The sequence below is a fragment of the Lichenostomus cassidix genome, chromosome 4, assembly GCF_008360975.1.
Source record: "Lichenostomus cassidix isolate B80296 chromosome 4, HeHo_3.0, whole genome shotgun sequence".
NCBI classification, from domain to species: Eukaryota; Metazoa; Chordata; class Aves; order Passeriformes; family Meliphagidae; genus Lichenostomus; species Lichenostomus cassidix.
In genome coordinates this window covers 70,389,751-70,403,121 of record NC_139484.1, presented here as the reverse complement: position 1 = coordinate 70,403,121, position 13,371 = coordinate 70,389,751, and positions in this window count along the sequence as shown.

Sequence of the window (13,371 nt, the reverse complement as noted above, 5' to 3'; positions counted from 1 at the left end):
CTGATTAATGATTTCCCTTTGTTGGACTGGGGTTCATCTCTACCTAGCCAGTGTGACTTTCCCTCCTGCTTTTCCTCAGTTGTGGTTGTAGGCTGTAAATTGGTCAAGGGTGTAGCAACGTGGGGTTTTAGGATTCCACGTGCTCCTTTGTCCCTCTGCGCCCGTGTTACAACACAAGGGTCTACATTTATTTATGAAATAAAGGGCCACAGCTCAGGCACAGTGAAAGAAAAGGGGAAAGGAGCTAGTGCTACATAGATTTTGAGCAGCAGGTGGGGATATAAACCCCCACAGGTTGCAAGCTGCTGTCACAGAAGGTAGAAATAGTCAAAGACGACTAAATCTAATTGTGTTCTGGGTACTTCTCTTCAGCAAAAATTGCCTCAGGCTTATCAACACTGAGCCTGATTTGTTAGTTCAGAGTCAATGCAGAGTGGAAGGATGTGGGGAAATTGAGTGGTACCATCTGTTTCCTGAGGCATTGTGTGAAAACAGAGCTGCTCCCGGACCCTTTCAGAGGACCTGTGGATGAGGAGCTTGGGACAAAGTATGTCTGACATGAGGTCCTCAACAGTAAGCACAACAATTGCCTATACCTGGCTTTGGAAAAGGAACAGACCTTCACAAACCACCTCTGTGGTTTGTAACCTGCCCAACAGCATGGCAGCTCTCAGAAGAAATCCCTAACTCAGGACTAGACTTTCACCTACAGCCATGGGTGGATAGATGATAAAGGATAGATGCCAACAGATCATATATCATATCATATCATATCATATCATATCATATCATATCATCAATCATATCACTTCATATCACCATATATAATATAATACAATATAATATAAATAATGTAATATAATATATCATATCATATCATCATATCATATCATCATATCAATCTCCAACCCTATTCAGGTCAATAGAATGGTCAATCACCTGGTCAATCAAGCCCTGTGAGAGTTGTCTCATCACAGCTACTTCTGTGGACAGTGGAAATTTGGATTGTCAGAATGAAGTGATTGTGTCTAAAACATAGGGTCTTTATGGAAAATCAAAAGCCTTCCTTCCCTGAATGAGGTATTTAGAAGCATTTAAAATACCACTCTACCTCTTCTTCTCCATCAGAGTGGGGTATAAACCACAGTGGAGCATAAACCACAGTGAGGCCAGTGAAATCTTCCAGACAGTTTTGGGTTCCCAGTGTTGGTCAGGCTCAGACAAAGAAGCTTTGGCATTTCTCACATACAGAAATTTTCCTTCCCTTCAACAGTGGTTGGTTCTTTCTGAATTTGACTGATTTTAAGTAAGAAACATCTCAGTTTAGATTTAAGCCTTTCATCATCTTCTTTGAAGGGTTTTTTCCCCCTCAAGTGCTTACCATCAAGGCTGGTCTGCATGTAACACATTTACTTCTGAGTTTTTGAGTACTGACTGCACTGTAAAAATTTAATGGACATCAAGGGAAGAATATTTGTTGGTCAAACAATGATTTTTCAAGATTTATAGTTTCTATCACTCCTGGTTATGACCTTACCCTCCATCCCAGGCACTCCTCTCAGCATGCAGCTGAATTTTTCCAGTTTCATGGTACACTTGAAGTTTTTCAGAATTCAGTATTCATACCAAGTCCTGACAAAGCATTGAGTGTTCACCAAACGTTCAGATAAATATTAGACCCCAGCATTGCCCTCCAGGTGGAGCAAAAAAATCAAAACAACCTTTGGAGGTAGGGTCAACTCCATCCAATGCTTCCTTGTTAGCTGTGACAGTTCTGTCCCAGCTGTGCTCATGGAGGTCCTTATCCTTCTCTCTGCAGCTGAACAGCTCAGGGTGCAACCTGAGCACAGGATAGGCAGAAGGTTGGTGACACCTGTATGTGGACCTGATCTCTGGGCAGAAAGAGAGATGCTGTTCCAGCAGTGAAGGATTAGCATGAGTGAAAGAGAGCTCTGACTGCAATTTCCCTTTGGCAGCTAAGGTACATGCTTAACTTTGAAGGTGGAAGCCAGGACATGGAAGCAAAATGGCCCTTTCGCCTCCTCACAGTGTGATATGTGCTGAAGTCTTGTGGGATCAGCACTCTTGCTTGGATTTCTGGGTTCCTGCCAGATCAGGGCATTTAGTTTGGACCATAAGAGAAGTAGAAGCTATTCACAAGGCTTGGGTCCAAATTTCCACACCATCTGCTGTGTTTGTAGATCAGTGTGGAGGTTTGAGACTTCCATAAAAGTAGAGGGAAAAGAAAGTAATGTTTAATAAGGGAATTAAATGAACAGGAAAAATATGGAATGAACCCAAAAGGAGTCCATCTATGTTCTTGAGCATCATAAATTAGGAAGGGAGTAGTACTAAACAGAGAAAAAGGACAGGTATGGCACAATGTAATACTAAAACCAAAGGTAGAATCAAGCCAGGGGACTAGAGCATCTCTGAAGGGGATGCTGGTGTGTCCTGAGGGACACGAGGCAGGGCAAGAGGGTCCCCACTACACTGGTCCACTCAGCCCCGGCGGGAGGAATTTGAAACTGCTCTGCCCACTCATCTTGGAGAGTCGCCAGGTGGGATTATAAAAACAGTCTGGGAGTCACTCTGGGGCAACCCCTGCGCTGAGACACCGAGGACGAAGGGACAGCATGGTCACAGGACAGCATGGTGTTTCAGTTTGTGAGGGAAAACACTGAGGTAAACTCAAGAAGGGACAGAAAAACTTCATAGGCAGAGGCATGCTGGAATTCACTGGTGTCACCTTTAGGGCACAGAATGAACATTTTGGGGTAAAATCAAGCAGTGTGAAAACAAAAGCTGCAGTAATCTGTGGAGGACATGTAGCAGACATTTTGGTGGGAAAATCTGAGGTGATCTCAAGGGGAGAAAGTTTTTGGGGAAAAGTCTGAGGTAATCTGTGGAGGACAGGCAGAGAAAATCTTGTGATAAAGCCCGTGGTAGTTTTTAAGGGCCAGAAGGAACATTTTTGGAGTAAAATCTCAGGTAATTGGTAGGGGAATGAAGGACGGTAAAATCTGAAGTAATCTCTATGGAATAGAACATTTTGGAAGCAAAATCTGAGGTAACCTGTAGAGACCAGAAAGAACATTTTAGGAGCAAAATCTGAGGCAATCTGTAGGGGGTATTTTGGAGGGAAAATCTGAAGAAATCACTGGAGGACAGAATGGATATTTTGTGTGCAGAATCTGAGGTAACCTGTAAGGGGATATTTTGGGGGATAAAACTGGAGGTAATCTATAGGAGACGAATGAACATTTTTAGGGTGTAAACTTACACGACCTTGTTGCCTCTTTCGACCTAGAAATGAAACTTGAGATAATTTTAGTATAGGAGGTAATATAAAAGTGGATCTTTATTGGAGTTCCAAGGGCAGTTATGGAAGAATATCCACAAAAGCCCACCCCACAGGGGTGAACACAGTTTTATAGGCTTTAGGAAATTAGCATAGTTGATAAAAAGCACCAATTAGGAGGACAAATGGTGATGCAATTCCCATTCTCTGGAGCCCCCCACCCTTGCAACTGGCTCTGCTTGTTTATGAAAATGTGTCTTGAAGATATTGTTCTCAACCTTGTTGAAGAAGAATCAAGATAAGGTAGGGACCTTGTGCCCCCTGAGGCTTGGAGCTCTGGAATGTGTTTGGTCTTCTTAGCTGGGGAAGAGGGTAGGGAAAAGTACTGGGAAGGCAACAAATATATAAATAAAAAAAAAGGACAAACCATACGGCATCAACTTATAGGACATACCTAGGGGACGTTTTGGAGGGAAGACCAAAAGTAGTCTATTGGAGGGTCAGAGTCACATTTTTAACAGAAAACCTGAGGTAATTTAGATGAAATAAAATTGCCATTTTTTTGACAGATGAAATAGGGGTAGTTCAGAGAGGCAAAAGGAACGTTTTTGAGGGAAAACTTGTGAAAGAAAAGACAGACCTTTGACAGAAAATGTGGGATAACTTAGAAGGGGCATAGGGGACATGTCAATCAGGCCAGGGCTCTGGAGTCCTGGGCACTTTGCAGTCCAGGATGTGGCTTGAGCCCCCTGTAAGCAGGGCTAGCAGCCTCTTTGGCCACTGCTCTGCATGCCCAGCTTCACTTGCCCAGAGGGCCTGGCTCTCAACACCACATGGGACGGCGCTGGACATCACTTTGGTGAGTCAAGCTGCAGTCGAAGGCTTTTTTGGAGCTCGGTGGTCTGTGGGTGGTGGCTTGAGGATCTCCCTGTGGGGCTGTTGGGTGGCAATTCTCCTCAGGAGCAGGACTGAAGCTTTCCAGGCCTGAGTATGTTGTCACCTATTGGCAGAAGCCGTGAGACGACGAGGCAAGACTGGGCAAGCAGAGCAGCAGCTTCGAGCTCAAGAGTGGGACAGTAAGGCAAGAGTGAGCAAGCAGAGCAGCGGCTTGGAGGTGAAGATGGGGCATGAGAGGCCCTCCGGGCAAAGGGCATTTCTGGCATCCCCAGGACACCTTCTGAGTGCCACAGCTGGTTTTTTTTCTGGGTGACCTCCCTGTAAGCAGTGCAGGATCTTTGCTGTCACTGGCCTTTTGCCGTGGCGCTCCTTTGGCTGCCCAGAGAGAGGGGTGACTCTGTAAGGAGGGTGAGGAGGTCTCCAGACCTGAGGAGGGGGGAAACAGAGCTCTCCCAGCCCCCAGCCCACCCTGTAGTCAGAGCAGGGCTTTTCCCCACCCCAGGCCTTGCTCTGCTTTCTGAGGATGGAGCGAAGCTGCTCAGCGGCAGTGGGGGCACAGTGACCCTCCTGCAGCCAGGGCCTGGGTCTCTGCCTGTGCTGTGTGGCTGCCAGTCCTGCAGGTGACCTACCTGCCAGCATGCCACCCCTGTTCTGTGGACAAGTTTGCAGAGCCCCTTGTCCCCAGGATCAGCACCAGGTCCCTGTAAGCAGGGCTGGGCAGGTTGCCTTAGCTAGGTGACAGGAACAAGCACTCCCACTCTAAGTGAGGTTATATGCATCCCTTGCCCTCACCCCTGAAGGTTAAGGTGACCTTAACCTCAATCAAAAGTCTTGATTAATCATTGGGGCTTGAAAGTTATGAGTAAAGCCTGCAGATGGAAGCTGCCAAAGAACATTCTGGAGACACGGATTGGAAATGAGAGTGTGGCAGTTCCAAGACCCTGGTCTTGAAGTAAGACAATTGGAACAGTTTAAATCTCCTCTCTGGACCTGCTCCTATAATTTTCATTTTGTGCCCTTTTTTCATGTGGTTGGCAAAAATCAGAATATGTCTAATGGGAGGAACGTTCTATTTCAGTGATGGGGCTGACTTATATAAACATAAAATATTGATAATTAATATTGTCATGGTTAATTAAGATTAGAAATTGGCAAAATAGCAAGAAATGTAATGTAGTAATATTTAATTGAAGAACATATTATCTCTGTTATCCTTTCAAATCTCACTGCAGGAAATCGCTTTCAGATGAAATTACCATAATTTTTTTTAATTGGAAAATAAGTTTAAGAAGAAAGGTCTGGTATTTCATAATAAAGATAGTGTAAATTAAGCAAGGCTTAGCAGCAAGAAAAAGGAAAAAATTAATGGAAACATCTTTATGGTATTGCATAAAAGCCAAATCAGAAGTTGAGTCATGGCTTTCCTTCTGAAAATCACTTCCTTTACTGAAGTGATTTTCACTGTCTTTTCTAAAAACTAGACTTGTGCTTCAAAATTTAAGTTACCAGTATGACGATGAGAAGTTTAAAGCCCATTAAAGCCCTGTTAATACAAAAGAACAAGTAATACGTGCTGTCAAACCACAGAGTGTGAATGATAACCGAAACACCTGGCACTGTGCCTTTAAGTCAAGCCCTGGCACATCTGAATGTGTGGGACATTTTTATTTTCTTATCTTGGGGCTGCTGCTTCTCCCTTCCCCTCTCATCCATGCGAGTTTATTTTCCATTCTGTTTTTGTTGTTTGGGTAGGTGCAGTAATGGCATTCCCAGGGCAGCATTGGGAAGCACTGGCTTTCTTTCTGGAATAGGAAAGCAAAAGCTATTTCAAAGTTTAAATCTGATTTTGCACAGACCTTGCATTTGGGGCAAATTTTCATGAGGCTAAACATAAAATGCTATCATGTCCATTTCTTCCAATGGCCAAGGAGAGGTATAAATGAAACAATCTGATATATAATCCTTGGTATTAGATTATTTATTTGTTTTGGGCAATGGGGAATGCTATTTGATCTTTTACTCACTGCCATTTGTCTTGCAGTCTACACTGCAGATGCACTAGGAAAAGATTATGTTCCTTCATCTCCCAAATAAGCTTTTTGTTTGTTTGTCATGGCTTTTGTACAGCTTTCAAGCCCGAATTTCTGTGTGGGCTTAGGTAAATTTCTATTCTCCTTGAAGCTAAAGTATACAGTAACCTGTTTAAAGGAATTAAGCTATGAAAACACCACCTTCTTCTTGCACACCAAGAAATCCACAAGTTATTTAGGAGCATGGTATTGAAATGGATGGACACACATCCTTGAAAGAGAATAAAAATAACTTGATAAGAGAATAATTGAATGTAAGAGACTGAAATAAGACCTTTAAAATGTTCTTTGCAACTCCTCAATACAGGATTTAGAAATTTTATTAAATAAATTCAGTAATGAATGCACATCTGGCTCTCTGAAAGTGATAGCACTTGAAAAATAATGTTACCTTTCTCTGTTGAAAGCATTTAATACTTTCCCTTACATCATCTTCATCTTTAACTCATTAATCCTTGCAACATTTCCCCGAGGAAAAAGAATTACTAATGTTTTTTTATGTAGAGATATGACACAGGCAGATATTAAGGCCAGGTCTCACAAGGGAATTTCATGGCATAAATCCTCCAATAATGCTGATACCAGGGGGCCTTGGATGACTATATGCCTGGGAACCTCTGTGATCTGCACTGAAACACTTTTAGCCCAGAAAATACCATGAACCTTGTCAGGGAGAAGATTGATACCAGGATTGCAGAGATGTCAGATTAGTGCTGTAGCTACTAGGCAGCGTTTCTGTCTGCTGTCTTCTCTTCCTCACCTGCCTACCCATATTAGTTTGAAAACAAACCAGTGGGAGATTGCAAGTCAGGATTATTATTTAATAGGAAAATTAAAAATAAGCGCAATAATACAAGAAAAAACACTGACAAAGTCAGATACAACCTGACACCCTGTTGGTCAGGGTGGTGGCAGCAGTCCAGGTGAAGCAGTTAGGTTGAAGCAGTGATCCTGTGGAAGGTCTGGTCTCCACCTGAAGCTCCAGTGGTAACTCTTGTCCTCTGGGAACCCAGCAGACAGAGCTGCCTTGGGCAGTTCCCAGCCCAGGTTATATCCAGGTGGGAATGCTTGGCTCCTCCCTCCTGGGTGGAGCATCTCACAATAGGATGAGATAATTCCATGAGTCATGCAGTTGGTTCTTGATAGCTCATTAACAGTTATCAGGGGTGAGTCACAGCAGGAGATAACAGCTAATGCCCCACAGCTGGTGGTAATAGAATACTAAATACATCTGTATTGTAACCTAGGACAACACCTCTCAGTCCTCACAGGCCCATGGAATGCCTACATGGTGAGGTTGCATCAACAGGATGAGACCTTTTAGCTACCTGTACGTTCAGGGTAGTTCTAGTCAGTGTCTTGACTTTGCAAACAAGGATCTTTAGCAGGTACCTGACATCCAGTTTTTCCAAAATTTGTGCTAGGAAACCTAAGAGCAAGGTGGAACATTAGCTGTGTGACAAGTTTCAAATGTTGATGGTTGATGAGCTACCTATCCTTTTTTCAAACAACTTTGTGAGTGTCTTGTCCTTGTGCTGTCCACAATACAAAAAGTGAGTCAGATTGTTAAACTCTGCCTAATGCAAATTTTCTTTTAATTTCCTTTTCAAATTTTCCTTTATCTCCACATTTTATATGTGAAAACTGTCAGTTGCATTTTACTCCTTTACTCTGATAGATTGTCACCTTAAAAATTACATAAAGTCTACAATTCCTTGATTCTTCGCTAGAGAAGCATAAGAAAGATGTTATTTTGGATTAGAATTCCCAACTGAAGCAACACCATTTAATTGTTTACTTAGATTAAGCTAAAAACATTTGTCATTAAGAGCGCAAGAGGTAATTTCCTGCCAGAACACCCAAACCTTTGACATTTTTCCTTCAAAAAACTTTAAACGTGTGGTAGAGTATCAAAGCCTTTTCCCTGCCATCATCAGAAAAGGTCAATGGTTTCTGACAGATGCATATTAGGCCTGACTTAATTATAACTGAGTGCCACAAAGTTTTATAACATCTGTTATCCAGTGACTAAAGAGTGTCTATAATTCTATTTTTTTTTTAAAGGACTAGCAGATGAAAATGACAATTGCAGTCGGGAAATCTGAACTGGCAGAAGAAAAGAAAAATCCTTTTTTCCTGGAATATTTCTAGTAATTGCTATAATTTTGAAGCAACTCAAACATTAAAAATTCCCACACGTGGCCTTGACAAGGTCAGTGAGGCCTCAGTAACTTTTATGTTTCCTGCATGATCCCTGCAGATTAAAGAGAGGGCCTCACTGAAAGGAGGCCAGCCTGTGGAATAAAAGCTTTCTATAGGCCTGAGGAGCAGCTGTTCCTGGGCTGCTAAAACTGCTCTCCAAAAAGTCTACTTTCACAACTCAAGAAAAATCTACCTGCTAGATCATTAAAATGTCAGATTGCGCAGGTCACGTAAAACATTTCACAAATAAATACCCTTGCTTGGGCTCCGGCATTCAAGAGGCTGTGATTGCCCTTCTTGGGCACAGCCCATAGCTGTGTCTGTTTTAGGTTACTATTGACCATAAAGGTACTTAAACATCTTTTGTGTGAAATAAACAGCAATCAACAAATCTGAATTGTTTTTTATAGAAAAACTGTTTGTGTTAAAGCCATAGGTTTTACTTTCATTTATTTGCTATTCTTTTCATTGCAGACTTTATTCTTTACTCTTTTAGGAGAGCTGTAGTTTCAGATGAAGATACTGATGTGCTGATGTTCTGGGCACCACAATGTAATGTATTTGCTTCTAATAAAGCTATTAGAAGCAAAGTCCATTCAGCAGATTTCTCATGACCTGTAACACTTGGAAAGTTTATATTTCAAGTGCCTTTTTACACTAAGCATGCTCAAGTCTCAGAACTTCTGCCTAGTATTGGTGCTGAGTCCTCAGGACTGTCTCCTTTCTGACCCAAGTGATTCTATGATTCTGTGATGTACTAAAAGACAGCTAGGATTTCCCAACTTGTTTCCATTTCTGATCTTACTCTGATCAGCCTGTACCACCCTGAACTGCAAGATCCCTGTTTGTCTATTCCAGCTCTAAATACCTAAACAAGGAACCTAAGCTAGGAGCCTGGGCACCCAGGAGTTTTTCAGCTCTCAGTGTAGAGACAGCACAGTCAGGACCTCTGAAGGTGGTCATTAAGGTCTGGAAGTACATATGTTTCAAAATGCCCAGGGTTCATTTGGGCTGAGCCTATATAAAACCTCTGAAACTTTAATCCCAGAACAGTGGCTTATGTTTGTCTTTCTCTGAACTAGAAGCTAGGAATCCGTATGAGACCAAGTTTTTACTTCACTGTTCTTCCAGGGAAATTTCTCTGAGTTTTCTCTGTGCATTTCTGAGTTAATGTTAACATTTGTAAACAGAATCCAAATCTAAAAGCAATAATAGGATCTGACACTCTGCACGTATTTCAAGATTTGGGAGATGGAAACTTTTCTGTTGAATAGAAATGCACATTTATTACTCAGCAAATCACAAGTAATTTTTCTAAGTGGCAAGTTCAGGAGCTAAGAACTAATGAAGTGACATGTGAAGGAAATTACAGACCATTTTAAAACTGCTGGTCAATTAATCAGATTTTGCTTCATTTGTCATGTGTGTACAAAGGCTGCTATACATTATTATGCCCATGCTGCTCTGCACTAGAGTGTCCTAAGTGGGGATGACTTTGATTAGTTCCTTTTTCTGACAGACAAATATTGAGCTGCTACTTAGTTTGAATAGTTTCCTTATTCATACAGATCTCTCAGTAGCTCTAGCTGAAATGAAAATGAAATATTAGAAAGTTTACTACAAAGTAAAAGGGGTTTAGTGAAGCAGTTAAAGGGAATGAAGAGATTAAGATTTACTACTGACTGGAGAGTTTCTTTATGTGTCTGAATGATCTTAAAGGATCCCAAATTTACTACTCCATTTGTTTTCTAATCTATTGTATGAAAATTACTAGTATATTGTAAGCATTAACTTTTAGTTACTATTTGAATTAAAAGAAACCATTTATTGAAACTTTTTTTATGTCCTCACAAAGAGCAACCAGAATGCTGTGTACTAAGTGGTTTTGTGAAAGTGGGGAAACTGCCAAAGGAAGGCAGACTCTAGGTACTGTTTCTGTATCTGTTAGTATTGCCATTTACTGCAACACCACCAGCTGAGATTGGATCTTACTGGAAAGACAGTAATTAATCTCTGCTGTTTTGACTAGGATACACTTTTGGGAAAAAATAGAAACACAGGTGTGGTATGATGGTGACAGCAACTCTGGAAAAGTAGCTCTTTAATATTTTTGTTAACTATGCAAGGATTTCTGCAACTATTCACTTTGGTTTTTGCATTTATTCATTATTATATTTGATTAAGTGTCTGTTATGTTATTGAGAGGATAAACTGTATTTTAAATTGTTTGGTTTGTTTTGTATTTGAGTCAAGGAAAAGGCTGGAGGTCATGCACATGGCAGGGGTCTATAACTCCTGACTGCAAGAGCTATTGATAACATCATTCAGGCAGGGTAAGATGCAGATCCTAATTTGACTTTGGATGTTGATAAATTCTTGCCCACTTGAAGCCCAAGACAAAATCCTTACCTTCTTAAATGGAGTCAGAGACTTCAGATGTTTGTGGCTGTTAATGATTTCTTTCATCCATTCTTTTCTCTTGTTTACACTTCTGTACATTTTTGTTTCTACTGGCAGTGTTGAGTGGCTGATTTTCAGTGTGACCATTTTTATTTCAGGAAACTATTATCTGTGAGTGGGATAAGAGTGAAAGAATACATTATGCTACAGGTGGCATGGGCTATGTATGTCAGGTCTCTATTCTTAGGACCAGGGTCAGAACTGAGGGTGTAGATTAATTGTGTAACAAGGTGTCAGAAAATATTCCAAAAATAAACAGAACATGGTTAACTCAACACTTTGAATTTACAAAAAGTCTAAATTATATCCTTAAAATAACATGATTATTACTAAGTTATAGCCTGAAGCTAAACTGGGGTTCTACTTTGAATGAAGGAGCTCCCAACTGGCAGGAACTTAAAAGGTAACTTAATATGCTCCACTCCTAGAAATATAACAGACTGCTTATTGGGACATGTTTAAAAAACAGAATGTAGAATATTTTCCTGATCTCACTGATATGTATTTCTACAAATAACACCAGAGAGAAATGAAATCTGGTTTATGGTTCACAAGAAATCAACTGGACAAAACCTGAGTTTCAGTTTGAGCAGTTCTACATATACAGAGACTCCCAGCAGAATCTTTAAAAATAATCATATATTTCCCCAATGACATCATATTTTTGTTATCTGCATTGTACCATAGCATTTTTTAAAAATAAAAGACAAAGAGAGCTACAGAAAAGTTAGACACCATAACATTTCACTTTAGTTCTGTTTATTCCTCTGACTCTATTTAAAATATTTTGATTAAGTCATGGTGTAGTTCAAAAACAGGGATGGTGAGTACTTCCAGGGCTGCAAACCATGTAAACTAGTGAAGAAACTGGACTTAATGCTTCATTTTCCCCACAGATTATAGATAAGAGATCCATATACCTGATTACTGAAATATTTAAGGGGAAGTAGCAAATACAGATTGACCTTTTAGTTCTCAGGTAAATTTTTAGTTTTATTTTTAGTTTTGCTGTTGGGATATTAGAATTGTTTCTATTTATCCAGTATAGTTGCTGAAATGAGAAAATAAAAGACAAAAATAAAGAAATTGTGTGTGGTAACTACTGTATTTCATGTGAAGTAGCAGATAAGTGGTTCCAGGTTTTAATGGTCCTATCTAATAATTAGAGCCTGTAAGTATTTTTTATAGATTTTCTTTGTGATCAGCAAAGACTTTGCTTCTGGAATGTCTGCAGGTTTGTAACATATATCCATATAAAGCACATGTGAAAGTAAAAGGTCAGCTCCAGTGTGAGCTGAACCTTACTGTTCTGATGGGCAGGGGCAGCTCCTTTCACTTAAGGTTTATGCTGTTTCTAATAAAAATCTGCATGAAAATCTGTGAATGAAATTTGGTATCACTGTATAAACCACAGGTTTTCATCTGGTTTAGTTTTTCTTTCTCAATTGCCAAAAGAAATTAGTGTGTTGCAAATGATTCAGTTTCAAAATCTAATTAAAAAAAAAACACATTAGAAACATGATCATAAAAATACCTGTACCTATTTCTTCTGGCTTGGAGCATTTTTAGGTTGCTTTTAAAAGGGAACAGGATGGACATGATGAGACTAAATATACCTAAGAAGAGATGTGTGTATGGTGTAGAGCATAATGAAGCCTTGCTTTGAGCTGGTATGAGGAGAAGTTGGTATGGAGAGAAATCCAGAAATGCTGTCTAGAGCCCTACTGCTGCATATGGGCCATCATGGTTTGTGACACTCCCAAGGATCAGTGTCACAGCTGACACAAAGATACTGCATAAAACGTTCATGTCCAGCTGTACTTCAGCTCAGGATCCCAGCTTTTGTTTGCAACATTATCACCATTTCAACTGCTTCTGCTCAGATAACATCAGCTCATGCAAATCAGCCTCCTGTCCCTGTTGTCAGCATAATTGAAGTTATACTGACTGGTGCCACCTGAGACTCGACTATGAACTGTGTGGAACTTCAATTATTGTATCCTCTGTGCATGCTAAATGCTATTACCACAGTCTACCACGGGTCAGGTTAGCTTAAATGAAGTTTTTACTTGAGAGCATCTAAATCAGAATTCTCTGCCTAGCCCTAGGCAGAAGTTATTAATGTATCATTATCTTTCCTTGCAAAACAGTTTGAATGTAGTGTTTAGGAGAGGCATTAGTGGTTTCCAGAGGCAGATTTGCATTTGGATCTGAGGGTTTTAGAAGGTTCTTGCAGGTGCTGCATGGAGGAGCAACACATAAGATTTGGGAATATTTCCCTTGACTTTACAGGTTGCATCTTCACTTTTCTGTCAGATTCTGCAAAAGGAAAACCCAAGTAAGCTCAACAGGAACTGCAAATGGAAAGTTAACATCAGAATTTTCCTGGTGTGGGTGCAGTTTATGGTGTTATAGAGAGAA